Below are 18,391 nucleotides of genomic sequence, written 5' to 3'. Positions count from 1 at the left end.
GTATTCCTGTGAGTGTGTGTGTGTATGTGTGTAGAGCCCATTCAATCCCACACTTGTGCCAGGATATAAGTTATCCAAAGTCTTCTAGTAACTATCATAGAAAAATATATTTCAAGCAGAAACTATTTTATGAAAAATAATCCTGATAAGATTCATCAGCAAGTAGATACACATTGAGGCCCTCCATGAATTTGTAAGATTCAACAAGATTCTCTTGTTTCCCAAGAGTCCCCCCTGTTAGCATATTATTCTATAAGTTTTCACTCCTGATGACTCTTGGTTTTGTTTTGTCTAAAGATGAGGAGGATACTCAGCCTTCTTCTTCTTGTACCTTGCATGGAAACACTTGATTCAGGAACCCTAGTGATTGCACAGCTCTCCTACTGGTCTGTCTGCCTGCTCACCATCCTGCTCTTTCCCAGTATTTTATGCTTTGTTTGTGCATCTATTTGGTTTGGGTGCAAAGGTAAGTCCTCCACTGCTCCCTCTTGATAGCAAATGAGATTCTCCACAGATTTCTTACCACTTGGAGAATATTACCTTTCTTATTTTGGTGAGAAAAGTGAGTTTTACTGGTGTTAGAGAATCAAAGATTTCTGATATAATCTGTAACTGCAAGATACTGAAGGCAAATAGAGGCCAGGAATGCTTTGAATGGGGCGAATGGCTCATGTTGTTTAATACAAGGTTTAGAGGAGATATACTTGCCTTAACATCTTTTGAGTCTGGCTCACTTCCTCTTTAGTGTCTCTACAGTCAGCATTAGATGTTGCTAGGTGCTTAGGGTGTGAACCACATATATTGATAAATAATTATTGCACTTCAGGGGTCGAGACTTTAGGGGAGAAAACGTAAGTTACTAACTCTTAGAGAGATAATGAAGCAAGAATGAGTTCAGAACTTCCTTGATTTAAGTGTTTTACTGTTTTATCTTCTTTAAGCCAAGTTGGAATTGGGTGGTACCTTCATTATAGTGTTGTAGCTTGGTAAGAAGAATCCCCAGTAACCAGTAACATTATTTTTCTTTCCTGTATTTTGGGAAATTCTTCAGGGTTCTTAGAGCCGGGAAGGAGAAGAAACTGACATAGATAAAGACTCATCAATTTAGGGACGGCGATCCTTGCAAAGTAACTTCCATTTCACCATAACTGAGTGCATTAATATAGTCTGCAAGGCATTATGAAGAGGTTGTTGACGTTTCTAAATTACAAAATTTATACATCTATGAAGTATGTATGTGCGTTGTAAACCTTTAAAAACTCACAAACGGGGTTGGGGATTTAGCTCAGTGGTAGAGCGCTTGCCTAGCAAGCGCAAGGCCCTGGGTTCGGTCCCAAGCTCCAAAAAAAAAAAAAAAAAAAAAGAAAAGAAAAAAGAAAAAACAAACAAACAAAAACTCACAAACAAGACTTACACATCCATGTCAACAGGGTACTGTTTCTTCCTAGGACTACAAGAAAAAATATCTCTGAAACTTTCAAACTGCTATGTTAGGAATATCTATTTATACTTAGAGAGGATTTGTCTCTCCAACAGTATTCATATAGAGATCTATATAAGCCAATACTGGGCCTTTTACTGAATACTAGGAACGGCCCACTAGGGACTAAAAACTCTCAATCCTTCAGCAGCATCCCTCATGGAGTGGAGAAATCTGGTCTGTTGGAATGATTGGTGAGGTCAGAGGTGAGTTTGTGTCAAAGTAAACAGAGATTGCTGTGCAAGCTTTATACATTTCCTGGTGTTTTTCTTTTATACTGAAAAGAAAGCAAGAACTATATTCTTAGATTAGAAATAATTCCTGCATTTCTGTGAAAGAAGCCAGCTCTCAGAGGAATGAAAGCCTTAAGAAATTTGATGATCAACTCTTGGTATCATAGTCTTTAGAAATGTTGTGAGAATCAGCGGGGAGATGATTTCATTGGTAAAATGCTTGTCATTCATTCAAGCATGAGGACCGGATTTGATTCCCAGAACAAATAGAGGAAAACAAAATCTGGGCTTGTTGATGCTCACCGTTAGTTCCATTTTCAGGAACTTAGAAATGGACAGATCCTTAAAGCTCATTGCCCTGGCATCATATGAACAACTGCAAACAAGTCTCTCTCTCTCTCTCTCTCTCTCTCTCTCTCTCTCTCTCTCTCTCTCTCTCTCTCTCTCTCTCTCTCTCTCTCTCTCATGCTTGCACAGTAAAAGTGACAGAGGAAATAATTCATTTGGCAATGTACATGACCTGAGTTTGTTCCCTAGAACGTCTAGAACTCACTTAAGCCAGGGAAAACAATGCACATTCATAAGTCTAGCACTGAGGGTTTGTAGAGACAGGAAGCTCCCTGAGGCTCCCTTTCAAGTCACCCTAGCAACGTGGTGAGTTTCCCTATCTAAAAAACAAAACCAAGAACAGTGGTGTATGCCTGAGGAATGAATTCCCTCTCCCTCTGATCCTTACACACACACACACACACACACACACACACACACACACACATCTTGTTGTAAAATACAACTGACATGCTTTACCAGGTGGTTAATTATGTTATATTTTAAGTGATGTAGGAAATCACTTCTATCTTCTGTCTTTTAAACTGGCTGATTAATAATTCTCAAAATGTTTGTTAGTTTTGATAGACTACAATTAAATTGGTGCCAGAATGATTATTTTCTCCCTTTTCCTAATACTTCATTTTAAAATTCCTTGCCACCTCATTCTAGAGCAGCGTTTTCGACTTAGAATTATTGATAATGGCTTCTCTCCTGTCCTTGGTAACCACTTTGTGCCTATTAGGATGCACAGCATCCTCATAGCCCATGTAAACCAGACACAATAGTCCCTAAGCCCACGTCTGGAAGCCAGATAATCCCTAGAGAGTAGAAATGTTCTGGCAAGGGGCAAATATGTCCTTAGTTTAAAAGTCACAGAGACAAGAGAGTTAAAATACTGTCCAATTTAAATAATAGTTTACAGAAATTATAGAAGATTTCATTAATTTAAGAGAAGTTATGAATCCACCAAAAATATTGGCAGCTTTTATTAAAACATAAAATGTCTTATGCATAAAATGTAGAGAGCTAAGCAATTAATAAAATCCATAGCAGATATAGTGTCAATGTATTGAAAACCTAGACATACTATTAAAATAGTATTTAAGTACACAAACACATGAGTAGTCAAAGGCTAGAAAACATGGAAATTTACTACAGTGTAACACTCAGGTTCATTTTCTAGCACTTATACCAGCAATCATACAACATCCTGTAGCTACAGTTCCAGCATATCTGAGGCCCACTTCTGGATTCAAGGAACCCAATGCACATGATGAGCATATGAACGCATACACCGTTGTGCATATGCCTATCAGCAAAATAAGTATCTCTTTTACAATCTGCATGTTTGTCATTTACAGTGCATTGTTTGGATTAGATGAGAACTAGGACCTGCCTATTAGCTAAGTAGGGATACCTGATATAAGCATTTCTCCTTGCAGTCATGCTTTTATTGTACAGACTTTCAGTGATACAGCAGTACTGACTGCAATGCTCCACCACGTTGTCCATCAGACATCCCATCAGGGATGAGAATGCACTTCAGGCAACCATGTGCTTTACTGAGCACTGGCTTTCCTTCTGAGAACTTGAGATTTGTTAAGTGATGGGCCCATGGCGACGACCTGATTACTCCCCATTGAAAAGATTGCACATGGAGTTATTCATGAGCCTTCCTTGCAGACAGGATTCCACATGGGCTGCTGCAGTTCATTGTTTCAGAAGTTAAGCAAGCACTGGGCCCCCTTTGAGAGAATTTTCTCAAAGGTATATGCATGGTTTCCTTTCATTTATTTCAGGTACTCATCCTTGTGTCATTTGCTCTGTATTTTCTAATCACAGTTGTAGGTACATCTAACACCTGAGTTTACACGTCTTCCTGGAGAAACAGAAGGCGGTCTGGGTCATTGCTCAAACACAACGGCTTACAGAAATGGCACTCTGTACTTACAGGCACCCTCTTGGGAAAATTTTTTTGTTATGTATAGACAATTGCTTAATATTAAAATTCATCACATACACCTTTATAAAATTATTCATAACATTGCAATATTATGAATGTTGCATATTAATATGAAGTTTGATATAATCAGTTTATTAATATTTGAGAGACTAATCATCAGTATAGGTCTGAATTAAAGAATAATGATCTGTTGAAGTTTAAACCATATTCTATCCTAAATTGTATTTCTTGTGCCCATCCATTAATATAACACACCATTTATACCATGTACAATATAATATTATCCTCTGAAGTTGTTAAAAATATCTTTCCAAACTGCTTATTGATAAGTATATTTAGAGAGACATTGAAGGTGAAGAAAGAAACAAGCCAGAGAATGAGAAGGAGTCAGGAGATTGGAATAGATTGCGAGAGTTATTTTGAAGGCAAGCATAGCATTTCACTGAGAAGCTGAGAGAAGCCAGTTAGAATCAGTCAGCTTGGAGAGGAGTTTTGAGCCAGTACAGCTGAGTTGAACCTGCCACCCAGAGTTTAGAAAGAACTAGAAAGGGTTAACTTATTCAGAAGTTACCCTTACATATCATAGTTTTTGTGGTTCCAGAGTCCACCATCTATTGAAGTAACTTTCTTTCATAAAAATTGTATTACCTCACATGAACTATTTCTGGCGAGATAGTTGAAGAACAAATGTGTTGCAATGCAAATAATCTATTTGTGGACTTACAATTTACTTTCTGCTATGTTCCAGAGCACAGAAGTAAATTGCACCGAGAATCACACAAATTCGGGAGCACAGTTACTATTATATATTTTTTTACATTTATATTATCCATGTTTAAGTTTTAAAAGCCTTTTTATATTTATTCCAGGGCATGGATTATTGAAGTAACAGTGACTCATTTGTGTGAGTATACATTCTATTTAAAGTATTGGAATGCATTCAGTAAGAAATATCCACATGTCTAAGGAAACATACAGATTCAATTAAGAGTATAAATTACGAAACGAGATGGAGACTCCTAGATATAGGAATATATTTTAATAATTGAAACCCCCCTATCTAGTAGGCTAGTTTGGGTCCTTGATGTATTTTGTGGAGATGGAAAAAGAATGTTTGCTCCAGATCTTTGTAAGTGATTATGAAGAATTCCTGTTTGATAAAATAGAATGTAAGGCACCAATGACCAACAAATGGACTTTCCCAAGCAGTTAAGTGATGAATAAGAATTGTAATGCAAATAGAAAAAAATCACCGTTTAGTATGGATCTAGAATCGCTTGAAAATGAGTTCTGTAATAAGACTACAACAGTTTCTTCCTGGGGCTACAGTGACAGTTACTACAATGTTGGTGGGGAAAAAACCAGAAATGCTTTGTCACATAGTTCTAGACTTAAGAAACTGAACATTTGTAACCCTGGGGATAAATCAAAATACTAGCCAGGTGTGCACTTCTCAGCACTCCAAAGGAGAGAGTTTCTTTCTTTCTTTCTTTCTTTCTTTCTTTCTTTCTTTCTTTCTTTCTTTCTTTCTTTCTTTCTCTTTTTGTAGCTCTGGGGAGCTCCCATTATTTTTGGTGTGTGGCCACACAACTTTGTTCTCTACCCTCAGCGTCTGCATAGCTCTACATCCTTTCCTATCCTCTGCTGTTTGTGGTCAAACTTCCCCTGGACTGATCTCTGGAAGGGACGTTTCACACTGGGCCCTATGTGGATGAGTTAGTACCGCCTTCTCATCTCACTCTTTAGTTAACTACATGTGCAGACGCTCTTTTCCATAGGAAGGTAGCCCAAGGCCTTCCTGAAACTAGGAAGTAAGACACTTGCAGATCTTTCTTTTGTCTAACGTTGTCAGAATAACACACACTGATATAGAGTAAAACAGAATCCAAAATCTAAAACGACTTTACCACAAATGCACACACATGTATACAAACATATACAAACTCTACACACACACACACACACACACACACACACACACACACACACACACAAGCATAAACATATAATACTGTATTTTAAAATAGTTAAAAGTATTATTTTTAAATATTATATACATGGATTGGTGCTCAGCCTGAAGGAATTTCTTGTACCAAAGAAGAGCATCGAAACCTCTGGAACTACAGTTACATATGGTTGTGAGCTGCCATGTGGATGCTGGAACCTAGGTCCCCTGGAAGAGTATCCAGTGCTCTTAACTGCTGAGCCATCTCTCCAACTAGAAAGTAAAAGTACTATTGACATTATTTAGACACACACACTTTCATTTTCCAAAATTATAAGATTCTGAAGGATAATCAGAGTTCCTTAAACAGTATAGGGTGCTTCCTGAACACTCTACCACCTACCTCAGTGATATGAATATTACGATCAGTGCCCCTTGTCCCCACACACTATTGAAGATTCGTAACACCAAAACTCACTGACAGTATTCTTCTGGGTTCATAATCTTTTTAGCTCAAATCAGAAAATAAATGACAGTCTTCTTAGTATAAAGGGACATTTCCCTCAGTCTCTTTTCCATTTCAGCAGAGACACTTAATTCAAATTATATAAAATCTCAGCCTCCAAGCCAGCTGTGTTTGGTGTTTGTCAGCTGCTTTGAGTCATTTTTCTAACAGCTGGGTTTTTTTTTTCAACCACATTTTACCCCAATTATCTTTCTCCATGATCTTCAAATATATTTCAAATGATTTTTCCTCCTGATTCAATACGTATGTTTATAGTAAGAAATTTAGAAAACAGAGAATGAGATGACAAAGGATTACGGAATCAGCTGCAGTGCTCTAACTGGTTCAAGTGATATGGCTTCTTAAAAAAAAACAGAAAAACAATCCCAGTGTCCCACAGAAATGCAAGCAGTCATACACACATGGAGACATACCCACACAGTCACATGTGAGAACACACTGACGCAGGCACATACACACAGGCACACACATCCAGCCTCACACAGGTAACACCGTTTTACAGTTTTCAGTTCTGTTAGCCTTTGAGCACAGAGGAACTGCTCCCAGCCATCATCACCTCCTCATTTCCCTCCTCAGAGTCCTTGCCATTTTATCACTTTCATCTCTCACCTACCTGGCCTCACCTCAGAGACTTCTTTTTTTCCCTTACAACCCATATCTTATGTGATGAAAAACTTAATAGCCAAATCTAAAACAGCATTTCTCAACCTGTGCATTCCAACCCCTAACCCTTCCACAGAGGTTCCTAAGATCATTAGAACACGTATATAGTTACATTATAATTCACGTCAGTAACAAAATTACAGTGACAAAAGTAATTTTTTGATTGGGGGGGTCACTATAACACGAGGAACTGCATTAATAGGGTTGAAGCATTAGGAAGTTGAGAACCACAGCTCTGAAAGGACTTTAATAAAAGTAATCTGATCACTGACTCCTACCTAAATCTCTCACTGACAATCCTCGACCCAGACAATCAACATTTCCTTTCTAATCCATGGCAAATCTCTTCCAACCTGGCACCCTTATCAGGAATTGCATGTCAACCTGGACATGCAGCTCTTCCGAGCATCCCTTCTGTCTTAGTTTCTTTTCCTATTGTGATAAAATACCCGGGAAGAAGCAACTGAAGGAAGAGGAGGTTCACTTAGTTCATAGAACATTCCGTCTTGGTAGGCGACTGAAATCACTGTCAAAAGGGGACGATGCATATTTACTAATTGCTCAGCTTCTTTCCTTGATGTGTGCCGTCCAGGATCTCAGCCAAAGAATGGTTCCATCTGCAGTTAAAATGACTTTTCCTACATCTATTAAGATAATCAATATATGCCGAAAGCCCTGTCTCTGAGGTGATTCTATATTCTGAGAAGTTGACACATCGCACTAACCTCGTCACCATCAAATGGGAAATGAAACCCGAAGCCTGCATCCTATTTCAAGGAAGACCTGGAAGACAGATTCCCTCCTGTGGCCCCCTGACTTGGGGGCCCCCTGACCTTTGTTTTCCTCAGCTCCAGCCCCAGGGACTCCACAATGACCTTTGACACACTGCTGAGGAACTTGGCAGGTTCCCTCTTCTCTGCAAATAGCCTGGTGTCCTGGGGCTCAGTTCACACAGCTATTACCACTTAATTTAGGTCTTATCCAAATGTCACCACCTTAGCCACCCCCTCCTTATCCAAACTCTTCACAGAAGTCATCACCTGTGACTTTTCTTCGATATTCTGCTTAATATTTCCTCACAGCATTTATCACCAACTCTTATAGTAGACATCGATCTTCTCGTATTTTTCTATCTCCGTGATATAGGCTCAACAATAATAGAAATGCTACCAGAGTTTATCATTGTGTTTCCAATGCTTTGATAATGCATACTAGGCCGTTATTAGTTTAACTATTTTCCTTAATTAGACACTTTTTATATGAGAGAAGTAGCCTTCTTGATTGTGTCTTATATGTAAACTGAAGTTAAATTATATTATTGAAATGTGTCAATTTTTCCAAGACTATCTTTAATGCCGTTTTTCATAAGCTAAGCTTCTCTCAAGTTCCTGAAAGAGTATTTTATTATAATTTTATCAGCACCGAGTATTATCATCTCTCTGTTTTCCATTAGCTTTTGAAAATAGATGTTTGATTCCCCATTATAAGTAGCATTACTTTGAAATCATTTAGGTAATAGGCCTGGGACACATGGAGCTTTCTGTAAAGAAAAGTAACTTTATAAGAAATTCTAAGCAAGGTATTTTGCCATGAAGCCTTAAAATGTACAAAAAAATATAAAAATCTTTACTTTAGATCCTTCCAAAAAGTAACTTTATTTTTCTGGCATTTTCCCCATAATATATCAAAGTGTTTACTTTGGTGAGATTACTCGTGTCCCAATGAAAACGATGGTTTGGTATCAATGACTAAATGCCATAAACATGCTGAATATCTCTGGACGTGTTTTTCAAAGAGACTAGAACACACGAGAGTGTGAATCAGTACTATTCCATGGTACATATTCCTCCTTACTACATACATTCACCATTGGTTATGGTGAAATGTTTTACTCTATTAAGTGATAATGTGACTGCCAGACAAAAGTATTAGAAGGAGAGGACTAATGAGATTTCTCTGCAGCTCAGAGCTCCTGCTGCTTTTGCACAGGACTGGGGGTTAATTCCCCGCATTCGTATGACAGCTCAAACCACATGTGACTCTAGTTCTGGGTGATTAGACATTTTCTTCTGGCTTCATTTGACATCAGGGCATGTACATGCATTCACACAGACAAAACACGTATGCACATACATTAAAATAAGTAAGTATAAAAACTTTGAATCATCTTTGTGAGATCCAGTTCAAATTAATAATGAAACTGGTTGTACTCCATTTAAAGTCAACACCCAGTGGAAAAGTCTATGATTCAGACATAGTTCTTGCTTTTTACTATACAACTACACACCTCACTGTTGTTTCAGACACATAATATTATTTCTTTCTTCTACTACTTTGCTTCAAAATCCCTAAGGAATATGCTTAATTACAGAGTTTCTGACACTTTGCTGGCATCAAATAAACATTAGCAGTGTATATAAAGTTAATGTTACCAGGTGAGGGGAAATCCCATATTCCTAACATTGCCTCCAAGTTCTGTTCTGCTTTGGAATTGTCACTGATAAATTTTCCAAGGGTCTATGAGAGAAGGATAGATAATTTGAAGAGACACAAAAACAAAAGCTAACAAACACAAAACAAACGCCAGGAGAACAGAGGAAACTATGGTCTAGAGTCCCCCAGGAAGAAGAAAGAAGCCTGAAGATTCTAGCATATACAGAAGACAGCATGTCCTCTGCAGATTCAGAGTGGAGAAGCATACCATCATGTCTCCTATATTGTGAAACTGTGTAATTACATTCATCTGAAGAGAAAATATATCTCTTCTTGGCTCTCATTGTAGGCTGGATAAATCAACTTCTGCTGTACATCTGGATAGTACAGTAGATTTACAAATCAACCGAGGTCCCTACAATACTGTTGGTAACACCCATAGAACTGATGTGTGAATATTGCATGTGTGTGAGAGCTGGGTGATGTGGTGTGTGTGTGTGTGTGTGTGTGTGTGTGTGTGTGTGTGTGATGTGGTGTGTGTGTGTGTGTGTGTGATGTGGTGTGTGTGTGTGTTTTCCCTGTGAACTCATCTGAGGCAGAATTATATTTTCACTACTTAACAACTGTGTGAACAAAATCTTCAGGTTAACTATTTATGTATCCTGACCAGAATTGTAGAGGTGTTCAGCTGAAATCCAAGTTCACAGTCACTGAAAGTCAGCATTCATTCTTTTTGGAAGGTAGGAAGTTGTAGGTTACAAAAAAGTGGAAAGGCACAATGCTGTATTTCTTCATTCGTTGTTACTTACCATTCATTGTTTCCATTATCTACTAAATTCACCCATTTATTTTTTCTTGTATTCATCTCCCATTTTCCTCACTCCCATTACCCTAAATATATTCCATAAGAATTATATTTCACATACTGAGCTTATTTCCCCATACCAATAAAACATTAAAATAACTTATACTCCTTTTGATAAATGGAGTTATTTGAACTTCATAAAGCACTAAGAAAAAATTTATAGTGTAACTCCATAATAAACACAGCCAGTGGAAGTCTTGGAGGTCTGGAAGGGAAATGAAACAATGTCCGCCTCCTCCCATCTCATATATCTAATCCAATTTTCAGATCCAAGATCCATTCTACTCATTTAAACAGCACATAAACTTCTTTGACATTTAATTATATTATGTATATGCCTGGTGCGATAGGAGAACTGACAGAATGAAAAGTTCATTGAGTGTTTTCCTGGCTGCTAACCAATGAAATGCTCTCTGAGACAGGGCAGTGGTTAACAAATGCAGATAGGTGTAAGGCCACAAGCAGTAAATTCTCCATCCTTAAGAGACCAGCGGGAAGGACTTGAGCGTGCAGCTTGGTAAACTGTGTCTTAAACTGACAGGGAGTTTTTGTTAAGATCAAAATGAGATTGAATAGGCCCAGCATGAGCTTGATAAGAGCTTGTATCACCAAGAGACCTTTAATTCAGTATAATTATTGGCTTCAGGTAGAAGACAAGTTACCTCTATTTTCAATACTTGCCTGCTATGGGGGCAAGGAGAGACTAGTGGAATGGTGTTTTGTGTGCACTTAGCCTTTTTGTGCCTAGATTGAGTGTGGAATGACTATTCATTTATGAGAATGTGTGTATAGGGGAATGACCATAAAAGCCAGAAGAGGACTCTAGATTACCCAGAACTAAAGTTATAGGCAGTTGTGAACTGCATACTCTGGGAACTGAATTCTGGACCTTTGCAAGAGCTGCAAATGCTCTTTACTGCTAAGTCACCACCTAGTCCCCCCTCTAGACCCCCCGAGATAGATATTTAATCCCAATTGGTGCTTACATTGCATTTCTAAACATTAAAATAAGGGTTTTCAAGGTTAGAGATAGAGAAAGTTGGCACATCTTTGTGACATTCCAAGAGGAGAAATATGCAGACATATTTCATCTAGAAAGGTGTACATGGGGAATCACACCACCAGAGAATTGTTTATGGGGACAATTTTTCTTTACTTAAATCATCGTGAGTAGTATAATCTAGCTCCTGTCAGACAAGGCCCATCTCTCAGCCGCTGTCTGTTCTGATGTCTTTTATCAACCCAGGGCTCCCTAGGCTTTGGCTTACGTCTGAGAAATATGAGTCCGGTCAGCAGCCAAGTTCAGTGACAGGGAGTATCTAAGACAGGCACGTGGAAACCTCCATGGCTCTTTGGTTCTCTATGTCCCAAAGGCTTTGTTTTTATCCACTTATATTTAAAAATAATAATCCATGCATTTTAGATGCATGTTGAATTTATGTACAGTGTAAGAAAAGTCAGATCGAGGAGTTAATTTAGGTGTTTCTAACTCCTAGTATGCTCTCCTTTGTGAGTTATGTTTGGAGATTGGGCAACTTGCTTCAAGTTTTCTAACATGTGCAGGGAAACATTGTGTGGATAGGAAAATAGGACTTCTTTCAAGGAAACATTTTATGAATACCTTCAGACTCACACAAAAACTGTGAAGATGGTATTGATATTACCCTATGTCCCACATTCAAGTTCATCAATTCTCCTTGTTTTCCCTATTTTAGTATATCTTACACCTATTTTAGTATATGTGCATTTGTATGAGGAAGTACATGTAGATACAGGTGGCTGCAGAGCCCAGAGCTACTGAAGCTTGCAAACTTTTATCCTAAGGTACTGGGGTCTGAAACTAGATCCCCCCAAAGAGCAACATGCCCTTCCAGCTGAGCCATCTCTATCATCTGCGTAACTGAATTTTGCTACCTAATGTTATGAAAGCATCTGGCTCCTGGGTCTGTTTGTTTGCTAAAATCAAACGGCTAGGTGTTTGTTTTTAAAACACTTCCTCCTTCCTTCCTTCTTTCCTTCCTTCTTTCCTTCCTTTCTTCCTTTCTTCTTTCCTTCCTTTATTCCTTCCTTCCTTCCTCCCTTTCTTCCTTGCTTGCTTCTGCTTCCTCTGTTTCTTTGTCTTTTTGAGACAGGATCTCTGATTGGCCTGGAAGTCCCTGTATAGACCTCACTGATACCCACTTGCCTCTGTCCACCCTGAGTTCTGTGCTGATACTAAAGGGATATGCCCTCACATCTTGTACGTCTTATCATTCTGCCTCTAGTTCCCAAGTACTGGAATTAAAAGTGTGTGCACCGACATCTGGCTTATGTACCACTGGACATAACCTAGGGCGTCATATGTGTGAGACAAATATTCATGAATTGAGTTGTATCCTCAGTTCTGCTCTTTCTACCTTTTTAAATCAATTGTTCCTTAATTGTAATATGTACATAGTAATATAGAGTTAATAATTTGACTCATAATATAATCTCTATATTAACATGTACATATTAAAATGTGTTCGGGGTTGGGGATTTAGCTCAGTGGTAGAGCGCTTGCCTAGGAAGCGCAAGGCCCTGGGTTCGGTCCCCAGCTCTGAAAAAAAAAAAGAACCAAAAAAAAAATGTGTTAGAGTCCTGGACTAACTGAAGGAGGAAGCAAGCTAGGCACCAGCATTCATAGCTCTGTGCTTCTTGACTCTGAGTGAAATGTGAGCAGCTGCCACCCTGGACGTACTCTCAAACTGACCAAAATAACCTTTGCTTTCTCTAAGTTGCTTTCACCAAGTAGCTTTGACACAGCCACGAGACACATCCTAATGCAGCCTAAGGACAGCAATGGGTTTTAGTAAAGGGTGTGTGCCTCAGATATACTTCTTTCCATGGAAACAGAAGCCAGGTTTAAATCACCTCCCACCACCCATGACAACAACTCCACCTAAAACCTAGTAATCCCAGCTGTATCATGGATCTCTCCACAAGTAATAAGAATACTATGAAAATTAAGTGCTCCCTCATGAATTTTATTAAAGATTCCAAAGTCTGTGAGTACAACTTAGGTTGGAAAACATAGTACATTTTCCATATACATAAAAGACAACATAGCAAAGGTGTAATAACCATGTGCAGTACACGGTTTCTAAGTGGGATGGTTAGCTCTGGCCCTGACAGCACCAGGCCAGTGCTTACTACGCACCAAGTTGCCTGCAGATGGAACCCAAAAGCAGGTCAACCGATTCCTTGTGATGATCACCTCTTTCTTTCCGCTTCCTTTACCTTCAGCCCTGCGTACTCTATGCTAGGTGATTTCTCCATATTGTTTTGAAGTCACTTGTCACACTTGAGGGGACACCGACTCATAAACAAATGGCTGGATGCACCGTCAATCACCTAGTATTTGAGCTTGGACTTGATGTTGAGTGTCATTCTGTCAGGCAGGTGTTTATAGAATAGTGATTCAATGCTCATCCTGGACCCTGGGAAACTCAGCATGGTCTGCAGAGCGAAGTGGATACATAAATAACAAGGACACACTTAAGGGCTATAAGGATAACCCTGCCATGTTTGATTTCACCGTGGCATGTGTGCTCTGTCATAAGAGTCAATGGAGAAAAAAATGATTACTGTGAATTAAACATTAATTGTAGGATTTCAGGATCCCGGATGTTATTTTTGATTCCTTGGAACTCACAGATTAACTACTTCCGCATCCTCTTACACATGCATGCTAATCTGTGTATCTTGTTGTGTTGCCAGTACTGTGTATGGGGACCACTTAATCATATAGAGTGCTCAGTTCTATTTCTTGATCATGTACCTTTCTGATTTGTTTTATTTGAAATGAATTTTGGCAGACATTATTTTGCAATGATATAAACCTCACAGAAACAGTGAGTGGTTAAGTACAGAAAATTTCCAAGTGCCCCCTGCTTACTTATAATTATAGCTTCAAAATACAAGTGGTTTTTTGAGAATTAAGTCTACAACCAGGAACTGATCTTATAAAGATGTTCTAATTTGTGCTAAATAAGACAAGACAAGCTGCTATTCAGTGTCCTCACGTTTTTTTTTTTTTTAGTAAAAGATGATAACTCAAATCACCAAAAATGAAGTCAGAATCAATAAACTCCAGTATATTCGTTACATGGATTTTTTTCATATGTGAAAGATATTTTGTGGGATAATTAATGAAAACATAAAAGATATCATATCAAGTAAAAAAAACTCACTCAATCCAGTGGCAAATGCATGATTTCAGTACAGTGCTATGGATGTAAGAAAACTAAAATAGTTATGTGTACATTTGCACGTTCTTATGGAGTAGAAAGGCTCATAAAAATGAACAACAGTGGTGGGGAGTTGTAGAGTGGTAGGGACTCTGGAGAGAAGATATACGAGTAGTTTATAAGTCCATTGTGATCATTTATTTATGCATATTCATGCTTTGTGAAACGATACCTGTTTTTGTTTAAGTAAACAAATATATAAATTTAGTTTGAAGGTTCTTTTTTAATGAGCCAATGATTCTTCATACGGAAAGATGAAATGAAGTGGTCCACACAAAAAGTGAATGAGGCTGACCTACATGTTTGAATCTTAATGTGGGACTAATTAATGAATTAAATAAATGCTTGTAACTTGAAAGTAATGGTAACACCCAAAAAACCTTAAAAACATTGACGACTTTTATTTAGGTCATAGGGAAGGGTCTGACCCTGACCTTGTCAGTTTCAAGGGACACAGTTTTAATTACACGTCTTTCATCTTTCTATCAACTTTACTGATCTTTGCAGGTCTATGAGTCTGGATATGGTGTATAGACCAGCTACAGTATTTAATGTACTTTTTCAATGCAAAAATTCTTATTATCATATAAGAATTAGTTATTAAATAAATTATTGAAGCATCTATTGTTATTAATAGATCTATGTGAATATATTTCTTTAAAAACTGCAGGAAAAACTTGTGAGCCCTGACCAATTGGTGTGGTATATTATTAAATATACGCAGGAGAGACTGCAGGAGTAGATGACCCTGCAGGGGCAAGGGAAGTAAATATACACCAGAGAAAAGTGGAATAAGAGGACATAATAAGATAGTAAGGTTAACCAAATAAAGTATTCTCCTGAAGGAATGAATTGTTGTACTGGCTGCATTGACTTCTGTCAATAACTGAAGAGACTTCTGGGAAAACTATTACAATTGATCCCCTTGCTTTTTTCCCCCTAATTTTTCTAAAAATACTACCTTTCAAGATTATTTTTGTTTCTTGGTGCTTATTATTCTTGCTACTAATAATTTGGAGGTGAGGGTTTAAAATTCTATGAAGCCATCTCTCTATTTAAAACTACCTAAATATCAAATACTACATGTGAAATCAAGGTCACAAGACTAGCCTGTGTCTATCTGTTTTTCTTGTCTTCTTGGAGAAGTTGGCCTTGCTGGTATCTCACAGAACATGATAAGGAAAATATATCATGGACCTTAAATATCTTATACCTTATTACCTTTGGCAAATGTGTTAAAAGAGAATGATAAAGAATAGATAATTATAAGACAGAAAAGTACAAAGGCTTTCAGAGCACTTGAGGGGCATCTTGGCTGTGTTCAGACCATGAACTAGAGAGCAGTTGCATAGTTGCTGAACCCTATTCATATGAGACTTTTATTCAGTGTCAAGAAAAAGATGAATCCATATGGCTTTTCGTGATGATTTATATCCATAATCTGTATTTATTATGTATTTTGGGAGTTGACTCAGGTCTGCAGAGTTCACTGACCTCTAGCAAGTGACACTGGCCCTATTTTTACAGCCTGTTCTCTCTCTGTAACGCCATTCAAATAGGTCCTTGAGTCACCTGACCTTAGATTGTTCTTAGTGGTAAAGTGTTTTCTTAAGAACATTGCTTCTGTTCATCAGAAAGCCAAGCAAAAAGAAACAACTGTTCCCAGTTTGGTAGAATTGACCCCATTGTTGTCAACAAATCCTAAGTATTGAGATTGAGCCATCACTAAATTAGATCCTAAAACTGTGATAATTTCAATATTTATTATTAGCCCAGATCCTGAAATTCTAACAGAGAGGTAGCCTTACTCTGTAGCTCAGTGGTTCTCAACCTTTTTAGTGTTGCAACCCTTTAATACAGTTCCTCATGTTCTCATGACCTGCAACCATAAAATTATTATGCTGCCACTTCATACCTGTAATGTTGCTGTGCATTGTAATATAAACATCTGTGTTTATCGATATATAATACCTTTGCAAGGTCATTCAACCCACAAAAGAGTTGCAAACCATAGGTTAAGAACCATTGCCATTGCTCTAAAGGATCCAAGGATCAGAGACAGAAGGTAGAACCCTGAAGTTACTTATTTGCCTAGCATGGCTTGGGTGCATAAGGCTCTGATTCTGCCCAAGCGAATGTTCCAAGGGGTAATGTGTACAAAGAGAGAGAAAGAAGAAGAAAGAAGATTTCCACATGGGAAGAACTTCCTGAGAGCAAGGGCATTTACCAACAGCAAGCATGGCTGGTTCTGGTGTCACTGAAGCAAGCAATTGCAGTAGTTAGATAATTCGTTCTAATGTTAATTGACAAACTGAACACTGTGGGCAATCAGCTTAGAAGTATGTTCTACTTGCTGGTGAAATAGGTCTCATTGATAAATTAATTGACACAATTACTATGTAAATAAAATAAAGTGAAAGACATGTTTGTGGAAAGAAGAGGGGGGTGGAAGTGATGCACCACATAAGTTCTAAGCTATGGAGGCTGTGCACTAAGCAGTAGTTGACTTAGTTGTCAAACAAATGCCACTTTTCAATGATCAATAATGGCCTCAGAAGAGTTAAGAAATGTGCAAGACACATCTAGTAAATGATTAAATTCTATTATTCCAGTTTTGATTTCAGAAGTTCTGAGATTGTCCCAGTCCCAGCGAGTGTCTACAGGAATGTTGGTTCCTACCCACATTGCCTGCAACTTCCTTAGGTAACTCTTTGGTCTCATACTAAAATGGAAAGTGTTCTGAAACAGGTTTAAATGCTGTTAAAGCAGGAGATGTTTTTAATCCGTTGCTGAATTTGTGTTACTGAACACCAGGCAGAGCATAATCACCTTGTTTTGTACATCTCATTTTATCTTAAAATATTGGGTTTTATTCCTTAGGTATTAAGGCCTGTGATCCTTGCACAGTGTCTGACATCATTCATTAAATCTGATCCTGCTGGAAATAAAACTAAAGGGTTTCATGCTCTCTCAAACTTTGAGTGAGTAGCAATCTGGATCAGGTTCTTTAGGAAAGCTAAACACAACATTTACCTTCTTTTACAGACGGTAAAAGAAGCATTGAAAGTATCCTCTGCGATGTATATATAAACTATGTCTTCTTTCTTGCCCCCTATTTAATTTTTAAAAATAATCTATTACTCATTAACTTAAATGTTTTCTTTCAGAATATTCTGAGAAAAAAAGAAATTTATTTTCCTTTGATTAGGTGGGTTCCTTAGTGAGTGAAAACCATTGTAGCATTTACTAAACAGAAAATGGTCCTTGCATCATAATTTCCATTAAAAGAACTAAAAGGAGAAAACATGATACAGTAGCTGGCAGCTGTGTCTTCCTCTTGACCACAACCTTTCCACTCACCACATCCAACATGGAGTCTGAAGGAATATGGTCCTCACGTGCCTTTCCAACAGAATGCAACGGTTAAGAAAGGGAAGAAGTATAAGTTGACAGGGATGTGTTTATTAATGTGCCTTTTTTCAGTCCTTCACTGATAAAATAGTGACACTTTATCACATCATGTATTCTTTTTTCTTTTTTCTTTTTTCTTTTTTTCTTTTTCTTTTTTTTTTTTTTTTTGGAGCTGGGGACCGAACTCAGGGCCTTGCGCTTGCTAGGCAAGCTCTCTACCACTGAGCTGAATCCCCAACCCCTCCACATCATGTATTCTTAACAGTATCCTTTA

The 18,391-nt window shown here is 38.0% G+C and overlaps 1 protein-coding gene and 1 long non-coding RNA gene across 9 annotated transcripts in view; one reads left to right on the top strand and one right to left on the bottom strand.

Moving 5' to 3' along the window:
- Window positions 1-18,391, bottom strand: part of Lrrtm4 (leucine rich repeat transmembrane neuronal 4) — a 790,938-nt gene that overhangs the window by 35,902 nt on the left and 736,645 nt on the right.
- Window positions 1-18,391, top strand: part of LOC147994925 (uncharacterized) — a 38,388-nt gene that overhangs the window by 10,834 nt on the left and 9,163 nt on the right. For 3 of the 5 annotated variants that reach the window (XR_015687241.1, XR_015687242.1, XR_015687243.1), the window contains 3 exons: window positions 298-466; window positions 4,876-4,910; window positions 17,319-17,409. This is a non-coding gene — a long non-coding RNA (uncharacterized LOC147994925). Of the gene's footprint in view, window positions 1-297; window positions 467-4,875; window positions 4,911-7,732; window positions 8,320-17,318; window positions 17,410-18,391 lie in introns of those variants that run through there. The other 2 variants (XR_015687244.1, XR_015687245.1) reach the window with 2 other exon arrangements.

Source organism: Rattus norvegicus, chromosome 4 (assembly GCF_021556685.1).
Source record: "Rattus norvegicus strain SHRSP/BbbUtx chromosome 4, alternate assembly SHRSP_T2T, whole genome shotgun sequence".
NCBI classification, from domain to species: domain Eukaryota; kingdom Metazoa; phylum Chordata; class Mammalia; order Rodentia; family Muridae; genus Rattus; species Rattus norvegicus.
This window is presented reverse-complemented; position numbering and strand designations above follow the sequence as displayed.